Raw genomic sequence first — 25,361 nt, 5'->3', positions numbered from 1 at the left:
GGTCAGTAGACCTGTAGGGAAAGGCCCAACAATTAAACCACTGATGGGCCTGGTGACAGAGTCTTTCGGTTCTGGGCTGCTCAGAACACTGGGCACATGACCTCAGCCCTGCTCTCCCTCCCGGAACTGTCATCTCAAACAATCTGACATTGTGACCTCCCAGCAATCCCCACCTCAAAAGACTGGGACCAACTGGAACGAGCAGGAAGACAAAAGACAAAAACAAAACATGACCTTCTCTGAGTTGAGATCACAGCTGGAAAGACAAAACAGAACCTTGTGGGGCCTCCAGAGAGGACCCAGAGGCTTCATGTTTGGTTTTCTTTGTCCTTTACGTGGATTTTACTTTCCTTGCAGATCCAAAGCTAGGACCTGCGAGTTGTGCGACCTAGCCCAGGGCTAAGACTGAACAGTAAAAGCACCCAAGTAAAACCAAAGGGCAGGGGAAACGTAATTCTTTTGTGTCCTTAAAAAAGCTTGGTGAATTTTAATTCCCTTGTATCGACTGTCAAAGCCATGGCTCAGATTCCATGGGGAGAATGGAAACCCAAATTATCCAAATCTCCAGGGACTTTGGAAATGAAAGCATGTCATTGGTCTCTGCCTTGCTGTGATACCTGGGGTTATACTAGTCTGCAGGGAGTGCTCTCCCAAGTCCAGCATCTTCAAGACATCACGGTTTTGAACTCATCAATCGCCCTGCTTAATCCTTTCCCTGCCCTGGGGATGCTGGCAAGGGAGCTGGCACTGCTGCTAGGCTTGTATCGGCATGCAAGGGGAGCTAAAAGGTCTCTAAATGGGATCTGGAGCAAGTTGCCTGCTGCCAAGCCAAGGCCCAGAGGCTCTTCTGACAGAAGTACGTGGTGGAAGCTGCAGCTGTAAGACACGGGATATTAAGGGAAGATACCAGCAGGTTGAACCTCAGCTGCTAAGTCACCTTGTACTTGTACCTCGCATAAAGATGTAGAAGAATGAGCAGAAATGAACTTGCAGAATGGTTCTTAACTTTTCAAAGCATTGCTTTGACAGGTGTTATTTCTCTTGTTACCCTCTCACTATCCCTGAGATTGAGGACAAGTGATATAATTCACAATGACCAGACAAGAAAGCTCGTCCCATCTGTGACTTGATTAGAGAAACAGAACCAAGTAGGTCAGACCTGGGCCAAGATCCCTGATCTGCCAACATCTAAAACTGTCCTCTTTCCATTAGATGCTTCAGTAATGGTGGTGCTACCAGGCTAGCCTAACACAGATACAGCATTGATGTGGTGTTGATGGAGAAATGATAAAAAGGATGTGAGCTGGGGACACACTCCAGCTCAATTGTTGGTTTCATTTTTCATCTGGAAAGCTTCAAACACACATTAGTAGGGAGAACAGTACAATAAATCCCCATGTTCCCTCCACCGGCTACAATGATTACCAGCTCATAGCCAGTTCTCTCTTTTCTTTTTTTTTTTCCTTCATAGCCAGTTCTCTTGATGTCCACTAGTGCCCAGCATGCTAAACTGCTTGGCAACAAAGAGTCAAATGACTGGCTTGGCCTTGGCACCTGCTTTGGAACTCCCTGAGCCCTCCAGCATCCTGGACTGACGTGGCCACAAGGGCCAGTAGAGATACGCTTCCGAGGCAAGGGCTGTAGGTAGGCTGGTGGTGAAAAGAAGGCACAGGCAGTCATTAGGTGACTTCCTGTCTCAGAGAAAACACAAACTTGACCTGGGATAGCTCTGGCAAGTTTAGGGATTGGACTAGAAATCGACAAAATGCTGAGATTAAATTTAATTCAACCAACTTCTGTTAAGTGCAAGGCTGTGGCTTGTGAGGCTCAGGTCTCCACTCTGAATGTCCTGGAACTTTCCTGCAGAGGGGGCCAATCAATCCAAGTGCCTAAAAGAAAGAGGTCTGAGGTCGCTACAGGAGGCATCAGAAGGTAAGAGGGACTTTGTTCCGGGTACAATTTCCACCAGGCTCTCATATGGCATTTAACTATGGCTCACTCCCTGAATATGAGCACCTTTTGTGATTTCCACTTGCGGATCATAGGCTACCACCATCTTCTGAAAGTGCTCTGCTTGACTAGGCTGACCACTTGCCCAACTGTAGACAAGGAACAGCTCTGTGCCTCCTTTCTGAAGATGGAGTCCGGGGGGTGGGGGAGGGGACACAGGGGGCACAGCTTCCTCTGATCTCACACTGTCACCTGATTAAGCTGACAGCATGCATTTTGCCTCTTTTGAGGGCTGAGTAAGCATCACATTTCACTACGCTGGGGAGGACAGGAAAAGGTGAGCGTGTCCCAGCCTTCCAGGATCTAAATACCAGAAGGAGCTGAGACAACCAGGAATAGCATCCCTTGAGACAAAACCAATAAAGAGAAACAGCAGAGCGTATACTTAAGATCCAGAATCCTGGTGCCAGACAGGCCTGGTTTTGAACACTACCTCAAGCACTAATTAGTCCTGTGATCATCAACCGTTTGCTTAACTTCTCTGAGCCTCGGTTCCATTTTGAAATTGAGGGCAGTAATACTTGAAAGGGAGAGCAATAATCTTGGGTTGAACCATAAGAAACTGTCAACATTTAACCATTTCTTGACCTTCAAAATTGGCATTTCATAGACCACGCTATGTTGGATTTTTTTGAATTAAAGGAAATATTATAAAAGCCTGGCACATGGTAAGCACTCAATAAATGACAGTTACTATCAACAAACAAAAGGCAAACCCACAGTGTTCTGTGCATACAAGGAAATGCGGCCCACAGATATGCTCACCATCAGATCCACCTCAGAGAGGAGGTCAGGGGATTTTTAAAACTTATTTTATCTCTTTATTTTTGAATACTGAACAAAGGAGTATATGGTGCAAAGCAAGGCTTCTTCCCACCCTGTACTCCAACAATAGTTCTCCCCAGAGGCAACCACTGTTACAGGGATTTGTGTCTTTCAGAGATGTTCAGTGCACATACAAGCGTTCATATATACATTACACACAAATGGTAGCAACTATGCATACTCTACTTAATATAACTCAGAGAGTTTCTTATATCGATATATGTATATATATATATACACACAGATATATATGTGTATATATACATGTTATAAATATACATATATACAGGTATATATACGTATATATATATATATACCTGCCCCATTTTCCCTCCATGCTTTTTAATAGCTTTAATGTATTCTATTGTGTGGCTATTACATGATTTCATTTGAGCCCATCTTGATAGACTTTTGGATTGTTTGAAATCTTTTGCTAAAATAATGTTGCAATGAATAGCTATCATTTCATGCACATCAGAGTTTATCTGAAGGCCAAAGTCCCAGAAATTGAATTGTAGGGCTAGATCATACAGATTTTTAAATGGCCAAATAGTCCAAATTGCCCTCCCCTGAGGCTAATTCACACTCCAGCCAGCAACAAGTGCCTGTTTGCCTGTCACAGAGGTCTGTTTTGAATTTGTTTTTGAAGAAGGGAGAGATGGTTCAGCTGGGTCGGCCAGAGCATGCAGGACAGTGGCTCAGCAGCCACCCCGCTGTGAAGTCACATGTGAGAACCTGGCATCTTAGCATCAGTGTGTAGAAAGCACTCTTCAACCCACAAGGAGCAGAGTTCCACACACGGAAACACAACCTCATAGAGGGAGGGGAATAGTAAAGAGCGCTCCTCCCAGGAGCAAAGTGGGAGGTACAATCCCTCTTCTATAGCTGGTGACTTCTGGAGAGGGCAGAGGGGAAGCCACATTTTCTCAGCTCCGGTGTTAGTTTCAGTGAGTTTGGGACCACAGTGTGTAAGCCACCATAGCCCAGCTCTGAGCAGGCTCCCTCAGCAGATCATGGGAAGGAAGGTGGTAGGTGGACAGTGGATCACACCCCACATTTGGAATTTAGGGTGCTTCCGTTTTGAGTCTTGCCTCTTCCACTTTTCAGCTATATGACCTTGGGCAAATCACAATTTCTCTCAGTCCTAGTTTCGTCCGTTATAGAATGGGGACAAAACACTGGAAGTGATGTTCTGTAAAATGTCAAGTGATGTTACCATATACACAGTGTCCGCGGCACAGAAGACCGTGCAAAAAATTTAATGAAGGAACAAACGACTTTTCCACTTAAATTGTTATTCAAGTGATCTTTTACGCAGAGGTTTTAGCTGGAACTAAGGCTCCGTCCGGAAGTTTTATGAGGTGTATTCATAGTAAAAGTTTATAGAAGAGACGTCCCCTGGCAGGGACAAACCCAACAGAGAGCGGATTCTACTCCCAGATGAGGGACTTCATTGCCTCTGCCACCTCTATTAAGGCCGCCTGCGCCCCGGTGACCGATTCCTCTCTAAGGCTCCTAGGACACAAAGCTCTTGGTGTCATTCGGCGCCCAACTGGTTTTCTTTTCTGTTTGACTGAACTGCCCCTAGGAGTTAAGCTTAATCCATAAGGACCCCTAAGAGAGCCACCCAGAAATCACAGAAGGGATAACCCGAGATGAGACGGGGACGGGAGCGGGAGGTGGGAGAGCGAGCGAGAGCTCAGGCAACGCAGTGGAAAGCTTGCAAGTTCGCTCCGAGGGCCCTTCCCGGGAGCAACTGGATCGAGCCGGTCCCAAATTCCGGATCCTCCCTAGGAAGGCGCGGCGCGGGTCCCCCGAGCCCGACCCGCGGCTCCCGGCGCTCCCAGTCGCTGGAGTTCGTTTGCAGGTAGGGAGGCACCTGCTCCGGAATCGCCCTCCGGCCAGAGGCAGCCGATCCTCTCCACCCCACCAAACACCCACCCCCGCCAGCGCACCCCCTCCACCCCACCCATCCCTGCCCGCGGGGCGCCGGGGGCCGCTCACCTCCAGCCAGCTCGCGGGAGTCCCCGCCGCGCACCGGGCACACGGGCGCCCCCCGCGCGCGTCCGCCGCTGACCTTGCGTCGATCTCGCCCGAGTCCGCAGCGGCCGCCGGGTCTCCGGTCCCCGGCAGCAGGGGTCGGGGTGGGCGGGGCAGGAGCGGCTGGGCCGGGAGGGGTGCCCGCGGGCTGGCCGCACAAAGCCGAGCCGACTCCGCCGCGCCCCATTCAACGCTCCGCCGCGCCCCCTCCCCGTCGGCTCCCCGCCCGCTCCTTAAAGGCAGAGCGCGGGGCTCGGCTCCCGGGGCGGCTCGCGGAGAGGCACAGGAAATGACCTCAGCGGGCTCCAGCCTCCCACCTCTCCACATCGCTCGGCTCGTCCCTGGGGCGGCGGGGTCCCGTGGGCCGGTGGAGGGGGGGGGCTCTCCCCGGGCTCCGGCCCCGAGCTCTCTGCGGAGGCCGAATCGGCTGCAGCCAGGGCGCCCCGGGATCTGCTCAGCTCCCTGCCAGCTTGGGACCCTCGTAGGATGGGGCGCAAGACCAGACCCTACCCCTCCCGAGGGGAGTCCAGCATTTTGTCGTGCAGGAACCGTCACGCCGGATATTTAGAGCAGTTCTTATTTCAGAGAGTCTTGTCCACTGGCAGACCTAAATTCTAATTTGTAATTTGGGAAAAAAAAAACCAACAAAATACCTCACCACACCCTAGAGGGTAACTTGCTTGCGTGCGTATGTATGTATGTATGTATGTATGTATGTATGTATATATGCATGTATGTATGTATATATGCATGCATTACTTATTGTAAAGGAGCCTGCCTAGGAGCCAGAAAGGCAAACAGGACACCGCCTGCGGGCAGCTCGCGGGGCACCCTTACTGTCCCTCAGCTCACCAGGACACTCCTACTCCCAGAGGGGACTGGAGCACTTAATTTTTGGTTTGCTGGATATGGGGTAAAGGTGAGTCTGGAGAATATTGCAGGGAAGGATCAGCGTTTCAAAACAGAGCTTTCTTCCCCAATCCTGCAGGCTCTCGGTCTAGGCCTGAACAGAAAGGCAGACGTCACCAGGGTCCATTTCTCCAAGGAAGCTTTAGAAGTCTCACTCCAGGCGGTGGTAAAAGAGCCCCTGGCTGCACCCCAGTTTTGAATCTGATTCTCTGCAGGTGAAGTTGCCCAGCTAATAAGCTCCCCAGGTAATTCTCACGCACAATTTTGAGAACCCAGACTATGAAAAGCTGGAATAGGTAGTTCAGGAGGCCAAGGGTGAAAGTTCAACTGCGTCAACGGGACTTCAGGGGCTGAACTTACAAATAGATTCATAGCTCCTAACGATCGGGATAGATCAGCCCCAGACTGTGGGACACTGGCCTCTGGTATCCCCTTCAACACCAGAAGTGTTGCCTAAGGAAGCCTGTGGCATTTGTAAGGGAGATTCCTTCATTCATCCATTCCTGCATGCATGCATGCATGCATTCACTCACTTTGAATAGGTAATCATGCACATAGTATAAATTTCAAATAATACAGAAGGGTGAACAATAAACAGTAAGTCTCTGCCCCTCTTCTTGTCCCCCAGATCACTCCTCCCCAAACACAACTGCTGTTGTAAGTTTTTGTGTGTATTCCTTCAAGATATTTTATGCACACGTAAGTATTCATGTATTCATAAGTACATATGTATTTCAACACTAAGGAAGCATCCCTTGCTTTTTTGTCCTGACTTTGCCATTTGTTGACTCTAAGTGTGACAAATCATCACACTTAGAAATGCCTTACCCCGCCCAAGTTTTATGGAGATTTAATTGATATATAGTACCGTATAAGTTTAAGGTGTGGAACATAATGATTTGACTTACACACATCATGAAATGATTACTACAAAAGATTTAGCTCCTCTCATATAGATACAAAATTAAAGAAATGGAAAAAAATTTTTTTCTTTGTGATGAGAACTCAGGATTTACTCTCTTAACTTTGATATATAACACACAGCAGTGTTCATTATATTTGTCATGTTGTGCAGTAAATCCCTAGTACTTACTTCTCGTATAACTAGAGGTTTGTAGCTATTGATTGCCTTCATCCAGTCCCCTCCACCCCCCACCTCTGATAACCACAAATCTGGTCTCTTTTTCTATGAGTTTGTTTCTTTGTCTTTGAAGTATAACTGAGCTACAACACTATGTTAGTTCCTAGCATACAACAGTGATTCGCTATTTCTACACATTTCGAAATGATCACTACAGTAAAAGTCTAGTTATGCTACGTCACCATAAAAAGATACTGCCTCGTTATTGACTATATGCTCCACGCTGTACATTTCATACCTGTGACTCATTTGTTTTGCAACTGGAAGTTTGTACCTTTTAATCTCCTTCACCTATTTCTTTCCTCCCCCGCCCTCCTCCTCTCTGGCAACCACCTGTTTGTTCTCCGTATCTATAGCTCTGTTTCTGTTTTGTTCCGTTTGTTCATTTGCCTTACTTTTTAAAATGGTTCCCTAGTGTTCCTAATGACGGATATTTAGGATGTTTCCAATCCTCCCTTGGCTATTACTTACCTTGCTGCAATGAATATTTCTGGACATACTTCTTGGTCCATATATATGACTATCTTTAAGGTCTAGTACTTAAAAGTGGAATTGCTGGGTGTAAATACAATGTGAATTTTAAATTTCAATAGATGCTGCCAAATTGCCCTCAAAGAAGAGTCACCAACCCACACTTCTGTCAGTGGGTTCCAGTGCCACTTTTTCCCTCCCACTGGTGTCGTTGAAACGATTTATCACAAAGTAGAAAGCTTTTAGAAAGGGAGGATGAAATGAGTTAAATGCATGGATGATTTTAAAACACTGCCGACACACAGAAAGGCTCAACAAAGTGTTAGCCTATGGTCTCCCAACTGCACTCCTCTGCGTGACCTCCCCCTTGCTTTGGGCTCTGTTTCAATCCAGCTCTGTAAACCCAGATGAGTTCCTTAGCCTCTCTGGGACTCAGTTTCCTTATCTTTAATATGGGCATCAGAATGTCTCCCTCTGGAGTTGGTTTGAGGATTAAATCAGATAATAGAGTTACATAAATTTGGGGATCCGATCATTGTTCAGTAAGTGACAACTATTCTTCCCTCAAATTCCCTGCCCCCCAACTTTTTATTTTGAAAATGTCAAACCTATAGAAGTTGCAAAAAACAGTACATTAAGCACCTGTAAACTCTTCTCCTAGATTTACCAATTGTTAACTTATTACTGTATTTACTTTCTCTTCTCTCTCTTTCTCTCTATGTATATGCGTATATAGATATATCTTTTTCATTTAAGAGTTAGTTGTACACGTCGTGACCTTTTACCCCTGAACAGTTCAGCATATTCCTCCTAAGAACAAGCATATTTTCCTAATATCAACACACTTAGGAAATTTAGTATCAACACAATACTATCATCTACTATACACGCCATATTCCAATTTCCCCTATTGTCCCAATAATGCTTTTTATCGTTCACTTTTATTGCTCTTCTATTTATTATTATTAGTACCTACTTAGTACTCAGCAGAGTGAATGGATGCCTGGAGGAGAATGAGCCTGTCCCCTCTTCCGCTCCAGGGAGAAAGTGACCCCCACAGCCCTAGACCCTGGCATTCTTCGGGGGCTACAGGTAATTAATACGCAAGCCGGCAGGGATGCTCACAGGCAGAGCAGTTTCCCATCTAATGCTAGGGATTCTCCCACCAGCCTTCTTTGCTGAAGTTGCCTCCTCTACCTGGCTCTAGCCACCCTATGCTGGCAGCCCAGAAAGGTCCTGCCTGCCTCCCCCCAACTCTGGTTGGGTTTCTGGTGTCTCCTCCACCTCCTCCATTGGTCCCCAATCATCAGAGGCAGCTGTTCTGGCTCCAGTGAAGCCTGGCTCCTCATTGGTACCCTCAACCACAGCTCCCCACGCCGCCCTACCCCAAGGATGAATTCCTGTGGACCTCCAGGCTGGCCTTCCCCAAACTTAACCCTGGGATTAAGGGTTGTGATGTCTAAGACGTTATCTTCTTCCCACGATCTTTCTGTCTTAAAGCCCTTTCCATGTAGCCCTCTGTGGAACTGAGACAGAATCAAACTGTGGCCACTGCCAAATCCAGATGCTAACATCAGTTGACACCAATGCTCCTCTCTTCTTCCCTCCTCCTTTCCTTTCATTCATTCACTCATTTATGGTAGCTGACTTTCAAGTTGTTCCAGGGACTCCATTAGCTGCCCACCTGTAATCTTGGATAAACCATCTTCTTGCTTCCTGCCTCAGTTTGTCCTGATGTAAAGTGGGGAAATTATTTCCTCAGCACAGCTATCCTTTACCCTGGAGAGTTGGGGGGAAAGGCAGGATTATGAGGGAATCACTCTGGCAGAAGGGGAACTTTGTAAAACTGAGGTAAAGAAAAAATGCCATGCTGGGTGCCATCTTGGGCCAGAGCTGTAGGGGGAAGAGGGGGAGTTTGGGTCTGGGGGAAAGGCACCGGGGCTCCAGACCTCTCTAAGGAGCCATAGGGAAATGGTGCCCACCACACCTAAAGCTCATTTCTGTTTATGTTAGCTTATTATTGCAAATGGCCTGACAACAGAGAGAAGGGGAGGAAGCCAACACATGCTCAGTTTTGAAGGGTCAATTGGGCCACGGAAGCTGAGGGCCTCCTTTTAATCTTCTGAGAGGACGGATGGGCACCTGTTGTGAACAGGTCTGAACCAATTTGTCCCTTTGGTGCTTGTCAGGTTCCTATATTTGTAGCCACTGGAGATGAGTGGCCTTTTGTCCCCTCTCTCATTACCTCCTGTAGGTAGGGTATGAAAAACGGCCAAGGCCAAAATCTGCCAAGTATACAACAGTTACAAGCAGGCACCAAAAGCCCACAGCCTGCTTCAGGGGAGCCGGGGAGTTGGCCTGGTCTGGTTCTTACCTGTCATTCATGTGAGGGCCCACATCATCTTTCTAGCCAACTCCATATTTTGAAAACCACTTATTGCACCAGTGAAAGATGATTTCTGGCATCTCTCAAGCACATTCAACCCACTAGCATAGATTTTGATGGCGTTTGAAGTGTTTATGTAACCACCCTCCAGAGTGCAGATCCCTGATTAGAGTACTTCAGATGCTAACTAACCACTCTAGGGGTGAGAGGAAAATCAGTTTATATACACACACCACACAGTTTAGGCTGAAATAGTTAAGAACTAAATTCCTCCAAGGGAGGAAGGTATAGCTCAGTGGTGGAGTGCATGCACGAGGTCCTGGGTTCAATCCCCAGTGCCACCATTAAAAAATATATATATGTTGGTAGGAATGCAGTTTGGTGCAGCCATTGTGGAAAACAGTATGGAGATTCATCAAAGAACTAAAAATAGACTTACCATATGATCCAGCAATCCCACTCCTGGGCATATATCCAGAGGGATCGTTAATTCAAAAAGACACCTGTTCCCCAATGTTCACAGCAGCACTGTTTACAATAGCCAAGACATGGAAACAACCTAAATGTCCATCAACAGATGACTGGATAAAGAAGTTGCAGTATATTACTACTCAGCCATAAAAACAAATAAAATAATGCCAATTGCAGCAACATAGACGGCCCTGGAGAATGTCATTCTAAGTGAAGTAAGCCAGAAAGAGAAAGAAAAATACCATATGATATCACTCATATGTGGAATCTAAGAAAAAAAAAAGACAATTGAACTTATGTATAAAACAGAAACAGACTCACAGACATAGAAAACAAACTTACGGTTACCAGGAGGGAAGGGAGTGGGAAGGGATAAATTGGGAGTTCGAGATTTACAGATACGGACTGGTATATATTAAATAGATAAACAAGTTTATACTGTATAGCACAGAGAACTATATTTGATATCTTGGAGTAGCTTACGGTGAAAAAGAATATGAAAACAAATATATGTATATTCATGTACAGCTGAAACGTTGTGCTGTACCCCAGAAATTGACACAACATTGTGAACTGACTATACTTCAATAAAAAAAAGTATATGTAAATAAATAAACCTAATTACCTCCTCCTCTCTCCAAAATAAATAAATAAATAAGTAAATAACCTCCAGAGCCAATATAACAGCATCCTGCTGTGCGCCTGGTTCCCTGGGCAGCACTGTGGGAAAGAATTGGGACCTCAGAACTGAACAGACCGCAGTTCAAGTCTCAGCTTTACCATATATGTGCTGATGTAACCTTGGGGTGATTGCTTAAGCCTGCTGAGTTAACACCTCGTTTGTAAAATGGTGATAATAATTCTTGCATCCTAGGCTTGGTGAGAGGGTTAAATGAGATAGTATGGTATCTGGCACTTAACAAGAGCTGTATAAATGGGACCTTTTATTATTCATTCTTTGAACAAGTACTTGTTGGAGGTCTAATGTTTACCATACAATCTCCTGTGTCCCTCCCTCAGCATCTCTGCTGGATCCAGACGTGGTTTCTGCTTCCAAGGAGTTCTCTTTGTTGCAGGATTGCAATCATTTAGCAAGCTGGCTTGAGAGACGGCAATAACTCTAGAAGAACTGGTGAAATGTTTGAGGGTTCATCTTCCCCATGGCCTGGGCCTTCTGGAGACCTCACTTCCCAACCTCACTTGTTTTCCCTGAGCGGGGATCTGGGCTCCAAAGAGATCCCTCCTGCTTCATGAAACCCTCCCAAATCAAAGCAGCCCTTCTTCTGCCTTCAGGGCCTGGTTCTCAGTTGCTGTTGGAAGGAGGGTAAAGGGGAAGGAGAGCAAGGAGGAAAAGGGGGAGGGGCCTCAGATTCCAGGAGCCCTGGGGCCAGCAGGGGGGTGGGGGCAGCCTTCTGCCTCAGGAGCCAGGGCAGAGCTTGGTAGCTCTTTTGCTACAGAGAAGTCAGGAGGCTATTTCTGCTGCTGAATCTCATGGGTGGGGGTCACAGAGGCTCAGTCATCATCCAGGTGGGACTGGAAGGGCAGTGAGGTGGGGGATGTTCTAACTTTGAGCATGGATCTTTCTTTCATTTATTCACTCAGCTACTCACCAACAAATATTTATGGAGCACTTCCTATTTTCCAGGTACTGTGTGAGGAAACAAAATGTGGCAAGTGTGATGGATGAACTTGGGGCACAGGCTTCAGAACCAGACATACCTACCGTTGAACCCAGCCTCTTCCCAGTGGGGGACATGGGGAAGAACTGATGCAGTTACCACCTGTTTCCCCACAAATCATGTGTCCAGAGCAGCTGTGGGCTCCAGAGCCAGAGAAAGCCGGGGAGGGGAGGGGCTCTGCATTTGGAAAACAGAGATCAGAATGCTTATCTTTGAGGGTGCTTGCAAAGGTGGAGATAAAGGTATATGATGGGCACCTAGTAAGTGTTCCTAGTTAAGGGAACTTGAAGGTATAAAGGGATAAAGGAAGACATGCAAAGACTAGGGACCTGGAAACTAACTACTAAGAGAAATAGATAAAAGGAGGGCCTGGTGGAGAAGGATTCCAATGAGAAGGTAGGCAGTGATTCCCCATCTAGCCTCACGTCATAAAATCCTGGGGGTGCTTATTAAAAATATGCATTCAGGCCCTGGGCATTGGGAGTGGCAGGCTCAAGGGTCTGTATTTTCCTGCTTCTTAGGACCCATTGGGTGCCTGGTATTGACTGGTTTGTGATGCATCATATGCCAACACTCCACTACAGCCCCAGAGGGGAACACGGGGTAGAACTGATGTAATGACAACATATGTCAATGCAAAATGATCTGTCCAGTGCAGCTGTGGGCTCCCTAAGCAAGAGAGGGCCGGCGGGAGAGGAGATGGCAGGGATGGAGGAAGGGAAGCTGAGTTGGGAGCTGACGGAGCTCAGGGAATGAGAACCTGGTAAACCCAGCCATCTCACTGGGATTCTAGATCATTTGAGAACTTGCAACAGCATGGTTTGAAACCAGCTGTCTTATGCCTCCATCAGCTTCTATAACAGGTGAAAAAAATGGCTGCTCACATCAAGGGGCAGGAGGAGCTAGACAGGGGACCAGCTCCAAGCAGCTGGCAGTTGCTAGAGCAGTCTGAGAGCCCCTTGGCTTCCCCTCTGAGCAGATGCTTCTTCTGCCCGGAAGGGGCCTAGGGACTGGGTGGGTGGGGACCCACACAAAGGGCTGGGAGTATCCTCTGCTTCAAGGTTACCGCATTCCCTTGCAGGCCGCCTTCCAGGGTGTGGCCGCTGTAAGAGTGGGCCCACAAGCGCCCCAGAATTCACAGAGAAGGGAAGGCGTGAAATACCTGAAGGAATGAGAAGACAGCCATTGCAGCTCTTTCTCCAACCCCCGGTGGTTTAGAATGAAACCAGTAGGTCTCCTTTGATCAGTCAGAACTTTGCCTCCTTATGCTTCTGATCGTCATGCTCAGGTTCAGGGTTTTTACGAGTGTCAGGACCCATATCCTACTGGGAGCTCCTGTTGCCAGCTCCCTTCTGTGAAGGAGGATTAGTTCAGATGACAAAGCCTGCCTTCCCTCTCAAAGTCCTGTGCACGACCTAGGACCTGCTAGGGCGTCGCAAGCTTTCTCTCAGCGCCATCTGGTGGTGGGCATGGCATGTTTTCCTAAAGGGCCCGGTGCCCCTCATTCCTACGCCCAGCCGCACCTCGGACCGGATCCGTTTTCCTCTGATCTGACCACTGCAGGCTTTGGTCATTTTGAAAAGTGGTAATTAATGAGGCTTTAAGCTTTGCCTAAAGTGGAGACTTTAAACTCTGTGTCTTTTGTCCCTGTTCAACTCTACATAGTTTCAGGGAAGGGAATTGGAGAATTTAGTGGAGAGTTAAAAGACTAAGATGAAGTAAGGAAAGATGGAAAGAACATTCTCCCCCACCCAGCTGTGAATGCTTGGCTCCAGCAGTGCACAGACCATCACCTTGGCACTTATCCCAGGCACCTCTCACCCAGCCGTACCATCAGAGCAGGGCACAGGAAGAATCTCTTCTGCACAAAGTCCAGGTCGAGGATTAAGAATCATCAGAGAAAGTGATGGGACATGGATCTGGAACCAGACTGCTCCACTCCGAGCGCTGAGGGAACCCATGTTCTGGGAGCTCTCCTCATGCAGAAGCGAGCTTTGGAGTTTTCCGAGAGGTTGTATGGACAGTGCACCTTTCCAGAAAGGAGTATCCACATTTCCAGGTTCTGAGTTTCCTGGTCCAGGTCAGGAAGAGGGAGCACTAGCCCCTTCCCTCTTACAGAGTGGGGTCCACCCAAAGGAATCAGGTAGAACCAACAGACAGGTCTTGTATGTGAGGGGAGGTCAGCGATGGAGCAGGACGCACCTATTCCTAGGATGGAAAACAAACAGACATTGCTGTGGGGGTGATACGTGACTGCTGCTCCTTCCAGACACGTGTTGTCCCACTGGCCACTGGGAAACATTCAGATGGCTTCTGGAATGGCCTGACCCTGAAAGCAGGAATTTCCCTGCAGGGCCCAGGGTGTTGTGCTTCTGTGGACCCAGGATCCCTGGAACAAAGACACTCATGGTTCTTTTGGGAAGCAAAATATTCATTCTGACTATTCAGAATGAGAAATTTCCCTGAGTATACTTGCCACTCAAGCCAGTAGAAGAGTAATATACATTATGTACACTATGTAGTAATGTATCTAAGATTGGAAACCATTTATAGAGGTGAGGATCACTAAAAATTTCCTAGGACCTTTTCCTTCACTCCAATTTCCTGTTCTCACTGACAGAGTTTTATGATTCTTGTGCCTTTCCTTGAGCTACATCATTCAATATTTTTCTCATTATGGTTGAAGTGACTGTATGGCCCCCAATATTTCCAGCAGCAGTAATAACAAATTTTAAAAAGATACAACCTAAATGCCCATCAATTGGGACCTAGTATATAAATTATTATGATTCATCTAGAAAATAAAGTACTATGCAGCCATTAAATTTATGGTGAAGAATTATTTTTATTGACATGGAAAGATATTCATTACTTAATGTCAAATGAAACAATTTCTAGAAGAGTATGTATAACAGGGTTTACTTTATGTACAACTACATAACTCTCTCTATATATCTATGTATATAAATAGAGGTAGTTTTTTTCCCTATACATAAATGGTGATATCTTGGGCTGTAGAAATTTGGTGTAACGTTTTAGCTTCTGCTTTGTTCTTTTCTATATTATGTGAATGTTTTAAAAGGAGTATGAATCATTTTTCTAATAAAGCTATTAAAATGTTTTTAAAATATTGATCTCATCAGTAAAGTAGAAAGCTGAGATGTGGGGAAGTCAACAACTAACTCAATAAAGCCACAATCTGCCAAAGAGGCAGAATTTGCCCTCATGACCTCCCATCCTTCAAGTTTAATGCCATCTCACTGCCTCCAATTGGTGAAGATCGTGGGCAGGGATATAGCAAGTGGGGAGCTGGGGACCAATGCTGAGATCAGAGGGGACTCACATGCTTTGGATAATTCCTGGATCCTGTTACCTCTTCAGAGCAACCGAGCTCAGACCACAACGGCATTACTGGATTCCTATTATATACTGTGTCCTTGTGGTCTGGTAGCTGTCCAGGTCTTGAAGGAACAGACACAAGTCTGGGGACAGAGTTAAGTTGGGTCTAGTTCTAATCCAAGCCCATCTTACATCCTGCAAGGGAAATGACATATTCAGCCATGGTCTCCAGTTGAGGAAAGAAGGAATGTGATGCTAGTTCGGTGTAGTCCGGAGGCTTGAGTTTGTGAAGTTCTGGGCGGGGGGAGCAGCTTGGTGGGTGATTTCAAGGAGAAAGTTTGGAGCCCCTCCTCCTCCTCCCCCTTCCTTCCCTCTACCCCTTCTCACTCCTCCACACCCACCCACATTCATCCACACATCTTGACTGTAGCACCAGAGACCCTCGTGGCCCTTCCTTTGACATTCGAGAGTTTGGGGCCAACAGCCAGCTTCATTCAGCCTAGTGAACAGTAGCAGTTGGGACACGGGGTGGGACCCAAGGGACCCAGTGTCTTCTTACAACATGAATTTGGATTTAAATAGTAAAAGCTCCAGGATATGATGTAGTGTTAATCTCCCATCATGCAAATGCCCATAACGGCACTTACCAGGTCAAGACAAGGCCCCCGAGCAACCAGGCCCCTTCTCAGCCTGTGCACTCTGAACAGACCTGTAGTCCCAGGACAATGCACTCATCCTCTCTGTGGTCTTCCTTTGTGTCATCGGGAACCCCACTCTTCTTCCTTCCCTGTTCCTAGACCCCTCTGCTACCTTCCCTGGGGAGGTCACCCCTCTATACCTGGCATTACTGCTCACAGATATGAAAGAATCCACCAAAGATGGATTCCTAAGTCTGCATCTTGTTGAAGGGCATAAGAGAAAGCAAACCTTGACCTAAGCCGGGGGCAAGAAAGAGGGGCAAAGAGCCTTTTGACAGGAAGGAGTGTGTCAATTTGCAAATACTAGTCAATTTTGAGCCAGTGCCTGAGAGTTTACTTTAAAAATCAAGTGTGGTCGAGATAAAGCCTAGCATGGCAACTGCTCCATCTGAGAACACAAATTATCACAGACCTTCCACGGCACAGGAGGTACAAAACTGCAGTCATGAGGAGCAGGGGTAATCCTTTGTCAGAGACTGTTGGGTATTGTTCCCATACCCACATGTGTAGGTCACAGTCTTGTTACCTCCATGACCCTAATCCTTAGCACAGTGGATGGTACATTAATGATTGTTGAATTGAATAATAACTTCCTTGAAGTCAGGAGTCCAGTCCTCACAACAGCACAGTAGTAGGGGAGAGAAGACATTTAAATACATAACATTAATTAGCTAGCACTGAGACTCCTAGGACACCTCAACTAAACTAAATCCCCAGACAAGATGGAGTCCCTGAGATCACTGACCTCTCAGACATACGCAGCTTTTCCTGAAGGGGGCAGAGTTCTCCTAGAAGAGCCAGGACAAAGGGTAAAGAACTGAAACAGATTTTAGCCGATCCTTGGTGATACAATCTGGACACTCACCCTACCCAACCCAAGCCCACTCCCACCCCTAAGCTGGGCTGCCTCTCCGCCAGCTCCTACGGGAGAAACCTTTTGACTCAGATCTACAAAAAGATAGATTTTTCCCACTCTAACCCATCCCAGGACCTAGTGGGGCCAGGAATTGGGTCTTGGATGAGATGTTATGATCAAAATTCTTGACCAATTAATGTCGCCAAGTCCCAAGATATCCTTCTGCAATCACCGTGTCTGGCTGAAATTTCTCTTTGAACTGATATATGAACTTGGGACAGGCACACAGCGTCCCCCCAGCCAATGGCTTACTTAGATAGCAGCATAAAAGCTTTTCGTTGCAAAGCCTTCTCATACCCAGGCTCGCCTTAACAATACTCCTTTGTCCCTCCTCAGACGACTAAGCTCCTTGTATCCTGGCAAAGGGAGGCACAGAGGGGAGGTGACCAGCTTGGAGTTTGGTTTCTAATCTCCAGGGCAGAAATTCTTTCAAATTTGCCCAGCACCTGGGCTGACTGCTGAGTCGGAAATGAGAGCAGCTGGGGATGGGGATGGTTCTCCTCATGATTCCCAAGTTTTATAATCAACTCTATCCCCTCCACAACCCCAAATTTACAGCCTTCACGGTTAAACTCACATGTACAACTATGAACCTGTGTAGTTTCAATGTCTGTTCAAATTTTCACTTTGACTTCTTTTAGCCTTGACCTCCCCACTGCCCCTTAATTTACTGCTAGTCTCATGAACCTGCGTGCATCTCATTTTCCAGGCTGTCTTCGTGCACACACATTAATGTCTTAATGCTTTATGGATGAATTCACATTATCACAGAACGGTGAGTTCCTCATTTTTAGGCTCAAGGTGTTCATGAATACTGCATAGTTCTTACCCACTGCGTTTTCTTTCTGATGACTAAAAAAAGGAGAGAGGACACGACTCTTAAATATCCCCAAAGTAGGAACATATATTATTTTGAGAGCTCTGTGAAGGTACGTATGGATAGCAAAACTTCTGATAAACCTGCAGTCAACTTGACCATTTCCCTGGGGCCTGATGCCTCTTCTCTCTCTGCTGGTACCCCTTTCTACCCCTCCGAGGTACTTCATAAATAGTTGAGGGCATCCTCAGTAACCTTTTGCACCTGCTTCCCTTATCACAGATCACCCATTCCTGAGCACAGCTCATAGCAGTGCGAAGTCCCTAAAAAGTTAGCCTGTCTCCAGTTCTATGCCCACCCCAACACTAGCAGTGATTTTTATACAGCAATCTATGCCTTCCTGTCCCGGTACTTTTCAGAGCTTCCTGCTACTTTCTGGAAGCTTCTGTGATTCTCCTTTCACCTCCTCTTATAGCCAAGAACCTTAGGGGGCTCTGAGTCAGGTGTTCATTCCCTGTGCTGCTTGCCTCCCTGGTGCCATGGACACTCACTTTTCAGGGGCCGCCTAGGAGCCTTTCTCTTCCTTTGGGTAACAGGATTTTGATTTCTCTGTCACTGCTTTCTTCTCAGTTGTGGAGTTTACATCAGGGTATCCTGCTGGCTCTTCCCTGGCCAAGAGGTGGATGCATAATCAATTTAGGCAAATTTGACTCTCACACTTAAGCAGAAGTGATAAGATTGAAGTTCCATTGTTCTGGCAGCAGAACCCTAAGGACACTCTCAGTTACTTCCCATTTCCTGGTCTCCCAAAGCCATCCTGGTCCCAGGCTTTTCAAGTCTGTTTTGCCAGCATCCCCTCCAAATCCGTGAGCCACCTGATCATACCCTGTCAATACTGTCCTTTTACACTTAAGATAGTAAAGTTGGTTTCTGTTGCTTGCAGCCAAAGAATCCTAAATGATGCAGGTTCATAGTCCTTAAACTCTTTATGCCTCTTTTCTTCCTATTTCCAGAAAAGGATGGTACAAAGAGACTCCCCATTTTCAAACTCTAGCAGATAACCTTGATCTCCTTTCCTACAGCCAATACCACGTTCGTATTTTCTGGAAGACAAGAACTTTTCTGCCCTCCTACTAAGCACACCATCCATAAAGTGGTAGATCTTGTCCACCATAAGTAGCTTTCATGCTGACTTTCAAAGGGAACAGAGGGATTTCTGTATACTTGTCAGGGAGGACTGGTTCCATGAGGGTTCCCCCAGTTCTTTCTCACCCATCTTATTTTCCTCTAAAGCTGGTCCAAATAATTCCAAACTCAAGATTGCCTTTGACTTCAATGCTTCCTCTGCCCCTCACCTCACTTCTCTCTTTCTTATCCCAGCATCTGTGACAGACTGTACATAATTCTTTGTTGGCTTCCAATTTCCATGCTCCAGCTCCCTCTCAGGTCCTTCCTGCTCTGGCTGCTGGCCCAGTCCCTCCACCGAAATCACCCTCTTGAGCAACATCTCTCCTGACTTGTGGTCAGAGGGCAGCCCCCAGGGAACCGATCCTCTCTACCGATTATAAGGAAGTCTTTCTGGTTCCCCTTGAAAGTCATTGAGAAAGTTACTTATGGTGGACAAGAGCTACTGCTTTATGGATGGTTTAATCCTAAAATAAGGATTAAAAATAGCTCCCTTACCCAAAGAGAAAGCAATTGTAACACATTATATAAATTTTTGTTGGGAAGAAATGATTCCTAATTTAGAATGAGGAAGACTCAGATGATGGAGAGAAGTCCATGGGAGAGCTGGATAAAGTAGAGATTGGCTGATGCCACGTCTTGTGCCTTAGTTCCTGACTCTTCCTTCTTTTGGATTCTGTAACTGGCACCTTGGCTTCTATATACTATGGCTTCTATACTAAAATGATATGTGTACACATTTTCTTTGACCTCAACGTTCATTTTTTTGCCTCTGATTTTAAAGGATACTCAAACATTTTTGTGGGCCCTAAAAATATTGTGGTATAGCACACTGTAAGTCATCCCAAATTCAGATCTCCTGCCTTAATAGCCCATTATGCTTTCCTCTGTGCAATGCTGCCTCCCAGAGCCGGAAGGGAGTGGAATCAGCTGCCAGCCACAGACTGAGAGACCCAGCAGGAGAACTGGGCCTCTGAGGCAAGGGGGCGCCAGGGAGGTCTTTTCTTCAGCAGGTGGGTTTTACTGCCAGACTTACTGATGCCTCTTTTGCCAAGGTGTTCCTGAGAGGAAACTGTTTCCTTGTCTCCGACAGTGCTCTAGGACGGCCCACATGCTTCACTGTAGCCCTGCTTCTCCCTCATCCTTGATTTACCCCCAGGAGAAAATACTTACCTGTTATTGAAGGGCTACTGTACTGAGGACTCTACATGCATTATGTTATTGGGTCATCACAATATACTTATGAAGGAGGCGATATTATCTCCATCATAGAGGAAGAAATTAACTCAGGGAAGCCAAGAGCTCTTGCCATTGGCAGCACATGGCTGTGTACTTTCTATACTGGTTTGAGAAACCACACATAACTGCTTCTGCCCTTATCAAACCCCAGTGCCCTCCTTGTGGAAAAAACAATCAGCCAGCCCGAGAACGCGTGTGCATGCGATGGACCTAGAACTCCCTGTCCACATTGCCCACCCCCAGTTTAGGATGCACCTCTGCTGATCTTTGAAAATCCTGGCCAGCAAGTTGATGGAAAATGCATGACTCCATCAGGCAATTAGGGGAAGACTTAGGATCAGATTAGGTTCAGACAGTAGGATAGCAGTTCAGTTTCTCACCCAGAGTGAGGCAAGACCAGCTGGATGAACCTCAGGTTCCTTTTCTTAGAAGACTCTGTGCTGCCTTAGACCTCTGATATCTCTCTGTCACTGGCGTGTTTATAAAAAGAGGGAGAAGGTTGGAGGTAATCAGCCATCAGACCTCTCAGATCAGGCCTAGACACACACAGAGTGGGTGTGCGAGTTAGAAAAGGGCGCCCCCTCTGGACGGATTATTTACAAAAAGACACCCTCAGGAGGCGTTTTAAATTTGTAAAACTGTCCTTTCCTCTTGGCTGCAGCGTCTAGTGCTGGGACCCAGGCTTGGCGTGGGAATAGGGGTTGGAATACATTGCTACTCCCGATTCAGCCTTTCTGCAGGACCTGGGACCCGCCTGAGGGGCCTGTTTCAAGTCAGAGCCCTCTGTCTGTCACCGATTTTCCACAGTTCCTCATACCAGAGTCTCCAGGCTTTCTAGATGACCTCTGTTCTTTTCCACTTTCCAATAGTAGAATCTAGATTGACTTCAGAAAGAACATCTTCTGTTTAATCTTTGTGGTATAAACCAAATTGTGCACCTTGAAGGTTCAGGCTTGGCCTTAGGCAGATTCCTTAACTTCCATAGGCCTCACTCAGTTTTTCCATCTTGAAAATGGGGATAATGAAAACGATCTTGCAGGCCCGTTTCAATGAATAGACAGCACGGAACCCAATGCTGGCACATAGTGGGTCTGCAACACCATGTGGACTATGGCCCTTGGGTATCTGGGACCTACAGAATACCCACAGTGGGTGCTGTACAAGCAGTCCCCTCGACTCCTACGAGCTGGGAGGTGAGGGATCCTGGCCAGTCCTCTCCTCCGGGTTTCTGCAGACACCTCAAACGCAGGCGAGGTGGCGGGGGCCAGGAGGACCGAGGAGCTCTGCACTGCAGCCACCTGCGCCGAGGCCCCGGCCGAAGGCGCGCTTCCAGGCGCCCCGGGCGCGGCCGACCCCCGGCGGCGGGAGACGTGGGGGTCGGCGGGGCAGCGGCCCTGCGTGCGAGCGGGCGAGCAAGGAGTTAAGTGGGGCCGGAGGCAGAGCGCCTGTCAGACGCGAGCATGTGCAGTTTGCAGCGCATCCGTACTATGGGTGAGTGCCGCCGCCGCCGCCGCCGGCGGGGGCTCCGTTCGGCCCGGGCAGCGGCGGCCGCAGCCCCCGGACCCCCGCGCCGCCGCGGCGGGCGCCGACACACAATGCGGGGCTAGGTGCGGCGCGGGAGGACCGGCGGCGTGGGGGAGGCACGGCCCGCAACTCGGCGCGGGGGGAGCCCGAGCGCCGGGCGTGGGGGCGGGGAGCAGGCGGCGCAGGAGAGCGCCCCGAGTCCCGGCGCGGGAGGAGGAGCGGGAGCGAGCCGGGGAGACCGCGCTCCTGGCCGCACCTGCGCCCGGCAGGCTGCCGGCCCTGCCTTGCCCCTGCTCGCGGCCGCGGCCCCGCACCGGTAGGTGCCCCCGATGTCCGCAGAGAGGCCTTTCCGCCGCCGGGGAAGGTGGCCGCGCGGGGCGGGCAGCGCCGAGTGCGGGGGGCGCGGGCGACGGTGCGGTGATGGGGAAGATCCGGCTACCCGGCAGCCGGGCTAGGGGCGCAGCCGGATCCCGCTTCCTCTTTGCTTTCGGTTTCAAAGCGGCTGCCTCGGCGAGAGAGCGAGCCGCAGATTAGATGGTGCGCTCGGGCTTGGATTCCCTGCGGGGGATGGGCGCACAGGGGGGCGTGTTGGGAAAGGGGTGCAGGTTGGCAACTTTCCCCGCCTGAAACAAAGGGGTATCGGGGAGATGTGAGGGGAAGGGGCCAGCCGCGGATCTCCGGCAGCGGAAGGTTGACACCCCCTCTTCCTCCGGGCGGGCGGAGAGCATCCCCGAAGCCGCCTCGGGAGGGTGGAGGGGGCGTCAGTCTGGGTGGAAGCTAGAGAGCCAGAGCTTGGAAGTGGGAACCACGGATCCTCCTGAGTTTGAGGCTGAGGACTTTTCTGAAGGGGAGGGAACCGTGCCAGATGAACCCTCTCTCCAGGGTGCATGGAAAAACTAGGTGATGGTGGACTGCACACCTAGGTGTCCTCTCCTCCCCAGATCCGTGCCCTGGGGCCCAGCCCAGCCCCCTGGCTGCTAGCTTTCCATCTGCCCACCCTTTTCTCCCGTGCACTGTGACAGATGCGGGGCTGGGATGGGGACCATTACCGCAAGGGCAGGGAGATACTGGCCTCTTTCCCAGGTATCTTCCTTTCTCTCTTTCTGTGCCCAGTCAGAAACTGATCCCCTTCCTTTCCTTTCCTGGACTATGTCTCCCTCTGTCTCCACAGTCTCCTTGGGGGTATGTTTGTTTGGTTGCCTCAGGTACAGAGCTTAGGGTGGCAGGCTGTTCTGATGCCACTTCAAGCCCTCCCAGGAGGGAGAGAGCAGGACCCCAGGGATCTGTGCCAGTGTAACCTTGGGGGCTCTACTCACCAATTCTCCTGCGTTCTCAGCAGCCAGTAACAAATGAGCTGTTACTCTGGCCTTCAGACTTGGGTCATCAGGAGGCCCGGGTTTTTCTCTTTGCTCTAACCAGGAAGAGGGGTCAAGGCTAGGGCTGAATGGCCTTCCCTGGGCAGGTGGAGGGGGGAGCAGGATACAGTTTCTTTCTCTCTAGAAAACAAAAGGCGCCAGTTTCCAGGTACCCACTCCCCGACCTTATGTCTCCAGGAACAAGGTGCCTCCAGCTCCGAGCCAGCTTGCATGTGACCACTGACTTCCATCCTGTGGCAGGACTGCCCATTGCCTTTCTTCCTGTTAGAAAGGACGGTCCTTTGAGAGTAGGGGTTTCCCCCTGGTTGCAAGGCAGAGCTACAGCTGCTTGCCTGTGGAGACAGAAGGCACTGGGTGGTGGTGGGGGCTGGACTGCTGGGTGACTCCTGTCTGTTCCTGTGAATGAATTAATGATATGAGTAGTTAAATCAGAGGTGGGCCTGCCAGGACACCTTGCCCTCAAGGCATGGAGGGGTGGGCTGAGATGAGGCTTGGCCTCCTCCCCAGGGCTTTATATCTGGGGACAGAAATGAGTAGTAACTGGGCAGATAGTAGAGGCAGAATCAACTTTTTTTATCTGGTCCTTGGAGGAAAATGACAAGCTAATTTAGTGTTGACTTTGGCTACTTAAAGTTACAGGAGGGAGGGAGCTTCCAGGACCAGTAAGGGATAGTGGGAGAAAATGAAGTCTCCTGAGCTATAAATCGATATGGTTCTGGAACTTGTGGCTGAAGTCAGATGCAGGCGCTAGGCTAGAGAGCACCACCAGTCCCACTTTAGGGCCCTTTCCCCTTTAAATAGACAGGGCTGATTATGGCTCAGTCCTCCTTTGGGTTTATCCCAAGCTGCTCAGAGCTGAGGATAATGGTATGAAGGTCTGACCGCCCCACCTCCACTGGTGAGAGAGGGGCTTTTCAGTTGACTGTTCCTAAGATGGGAACATGATACTCCCTCTGACTCCCTCCTTTAAAGTGATGAGGCATGAATTTTTACATTTATAAAGTGACTTAAGTGCCTCAGGTTCTTGAATGAAAGATGTTAAATGAGTTAGGCAGCCTTATACTGTGTTTATTTCCCTCGTATCAGATTCACGTATCGTTTCTAAATGGAAAGGTGTCTTTTTGCAGGAAAGGGCTACATTTCAGCATTTGTCATCAGGGAAGCTCAGTGTTGGTTTTAAAAGTGTAGTTTTTAATCAGAAGGGCACTTGGGACAGCGTGCTGGCAGCAGGTGTTTTCTGTCTGCCTTTGCTCTCCAGATGCCTTACAGCTCCTTCCTAGTAGGATGTTTCCTGGTAGGCAGTGTCACAGCCTGGATGTCAGTGGCAGTCACCCTCTGAGCTCTGAGCAGGGTCTCTGATGGTGCTGGGGATGCTGATGTTACAGGCTGAGACCTGGGTAGGGGCAGTAAAGTGAAGCTGCACGGCCTTATCATCAGCACCATCAGATCTGGCTGTCCTTGAGGGAAGGGAAATCTAACCCTGGCACAGCCTGGCTGCTTTCAAACTTGTATCTCTTTACTTTCCTCTGCCCTCCTCCCCTACCCCGGATTTACAGACAAGACAGTGTGGGTTTTATTGTATTTTTTTTTTTATTCCAGGAACATTCCTTTTAAGATGTGGGTAATTTCTGACTTGGCAAACTCTGAGCTATCCTTTGTGGCAACACCTGGCTAAGGAGGGAATGTAAGAAGGGAGTCTGATCGTCTGAGCAGGAAGAAACTCAGCCTTGCTGGCCTGGTCTTTGGCTTCCACTCCATCACCCCCTCTCAGAAATCAGAGACTTTGTATTTAAAAAGTAAAGCGTAAGCTGATTTGGGGGAAGGGCTAGGAGGTGGCATTTTTGACTGGTTTCCACTGAAGGAAACTTAGTCACACTGAGGGTTAACGCACTGGCTGTGGGATGCGTGAATGTCTGTGTAGAGGAAGTTTTCCTTTCCTAGGATTTAAGAGTGTTTAGACTTCAGTACTGGAGGAGACACACTGGTTACACTTTTTCGTTGTGTGATAAAGATGCACTGATAGATAGGGTACCCATGGATTTAATTTCAAATGTACGTTTACCTGAGGCTTTGAGCTGTGGGACGTGCCATGCTGCTGTGAGTCAAGGAGAGGGACGTGGTTTTCACCCCTGCAGCTGACATCCATAGATAGAATTGAGGCTGGATAAGGAATCTATCACATTCCCAGGTGAAAAGGAGCGCCTGCTCCCTTTCCTTTGCTCACATCCTCCCTGCATGTGTGGACTCCTGCCCTCCTCTGCCCTAAGTCTGTCCTCCATGTTCATTTTAACATCAGTTTCCTTTTAAATGTAGTGGGGTCACAGAATGATACTGG

At 48.4% G+C, this 25,361-nt stretch overlaps 2 protein-coding genes across 4 annotated transcripts in view; one reads left to right on the top strand and one right to left on the bottom strand.

The window, feature by feature from the left end:
* Positions 1-4,974, bottom strand: part of PLEKHH1 (pleckstrin homology, MyTH4 and FERM domain containing H1) — a 49,103-nt gene extending 44,129 nt beyond the window's left edge. Inside the window, exon 1 of the mRNA XM_006206947.4 lies at positions 4,840-4,974. The gene's annotated coding sequence lies outside the window, so the exon portion shown is untranslated. The remainder of the gene's footprint in view (positions 1-4,839) is intronic.
* A 16,441-nt stretch (positions 4,975-21,415) lies between these two features.
* Positions 21,416-25,361, top strand: part of TMEM229B (transmembrane protein 229B) — a 38,751-nt gene continuing 34,805 nt past the window's right edge. For 2 of the 3 annotated variants that reach the window (XM_072963264.1, XM_072963262.1), the window contains exon 1: positions 21,628-21,966. The gene's annotated coding sequence lies outside the window, so the exon portion shown is untranslated. The other variant, XM_072963263.1, reaches the window with a different exon arrangement.

This window comes from Vicugna pacos, chromosome 6, assembly GCF_048564905.1.
Source record: "Vicugna pacos chromosome 6, VicPac4, whole genome shotgun sequence".
In the NCBI taxonomy this organism is placed as follows: domain Eukaryota; kingdom Metazoa; phylum Chordata; class Mammalia; order Artiodactyla; family Camelidae; genus Vicugna; species Vicugna pacos.
The sequence above is the reverse complement of the archived record's forward strand: the minus strand, read 5'-3'. Positions and strand labels throughout refer to the sequence as shown.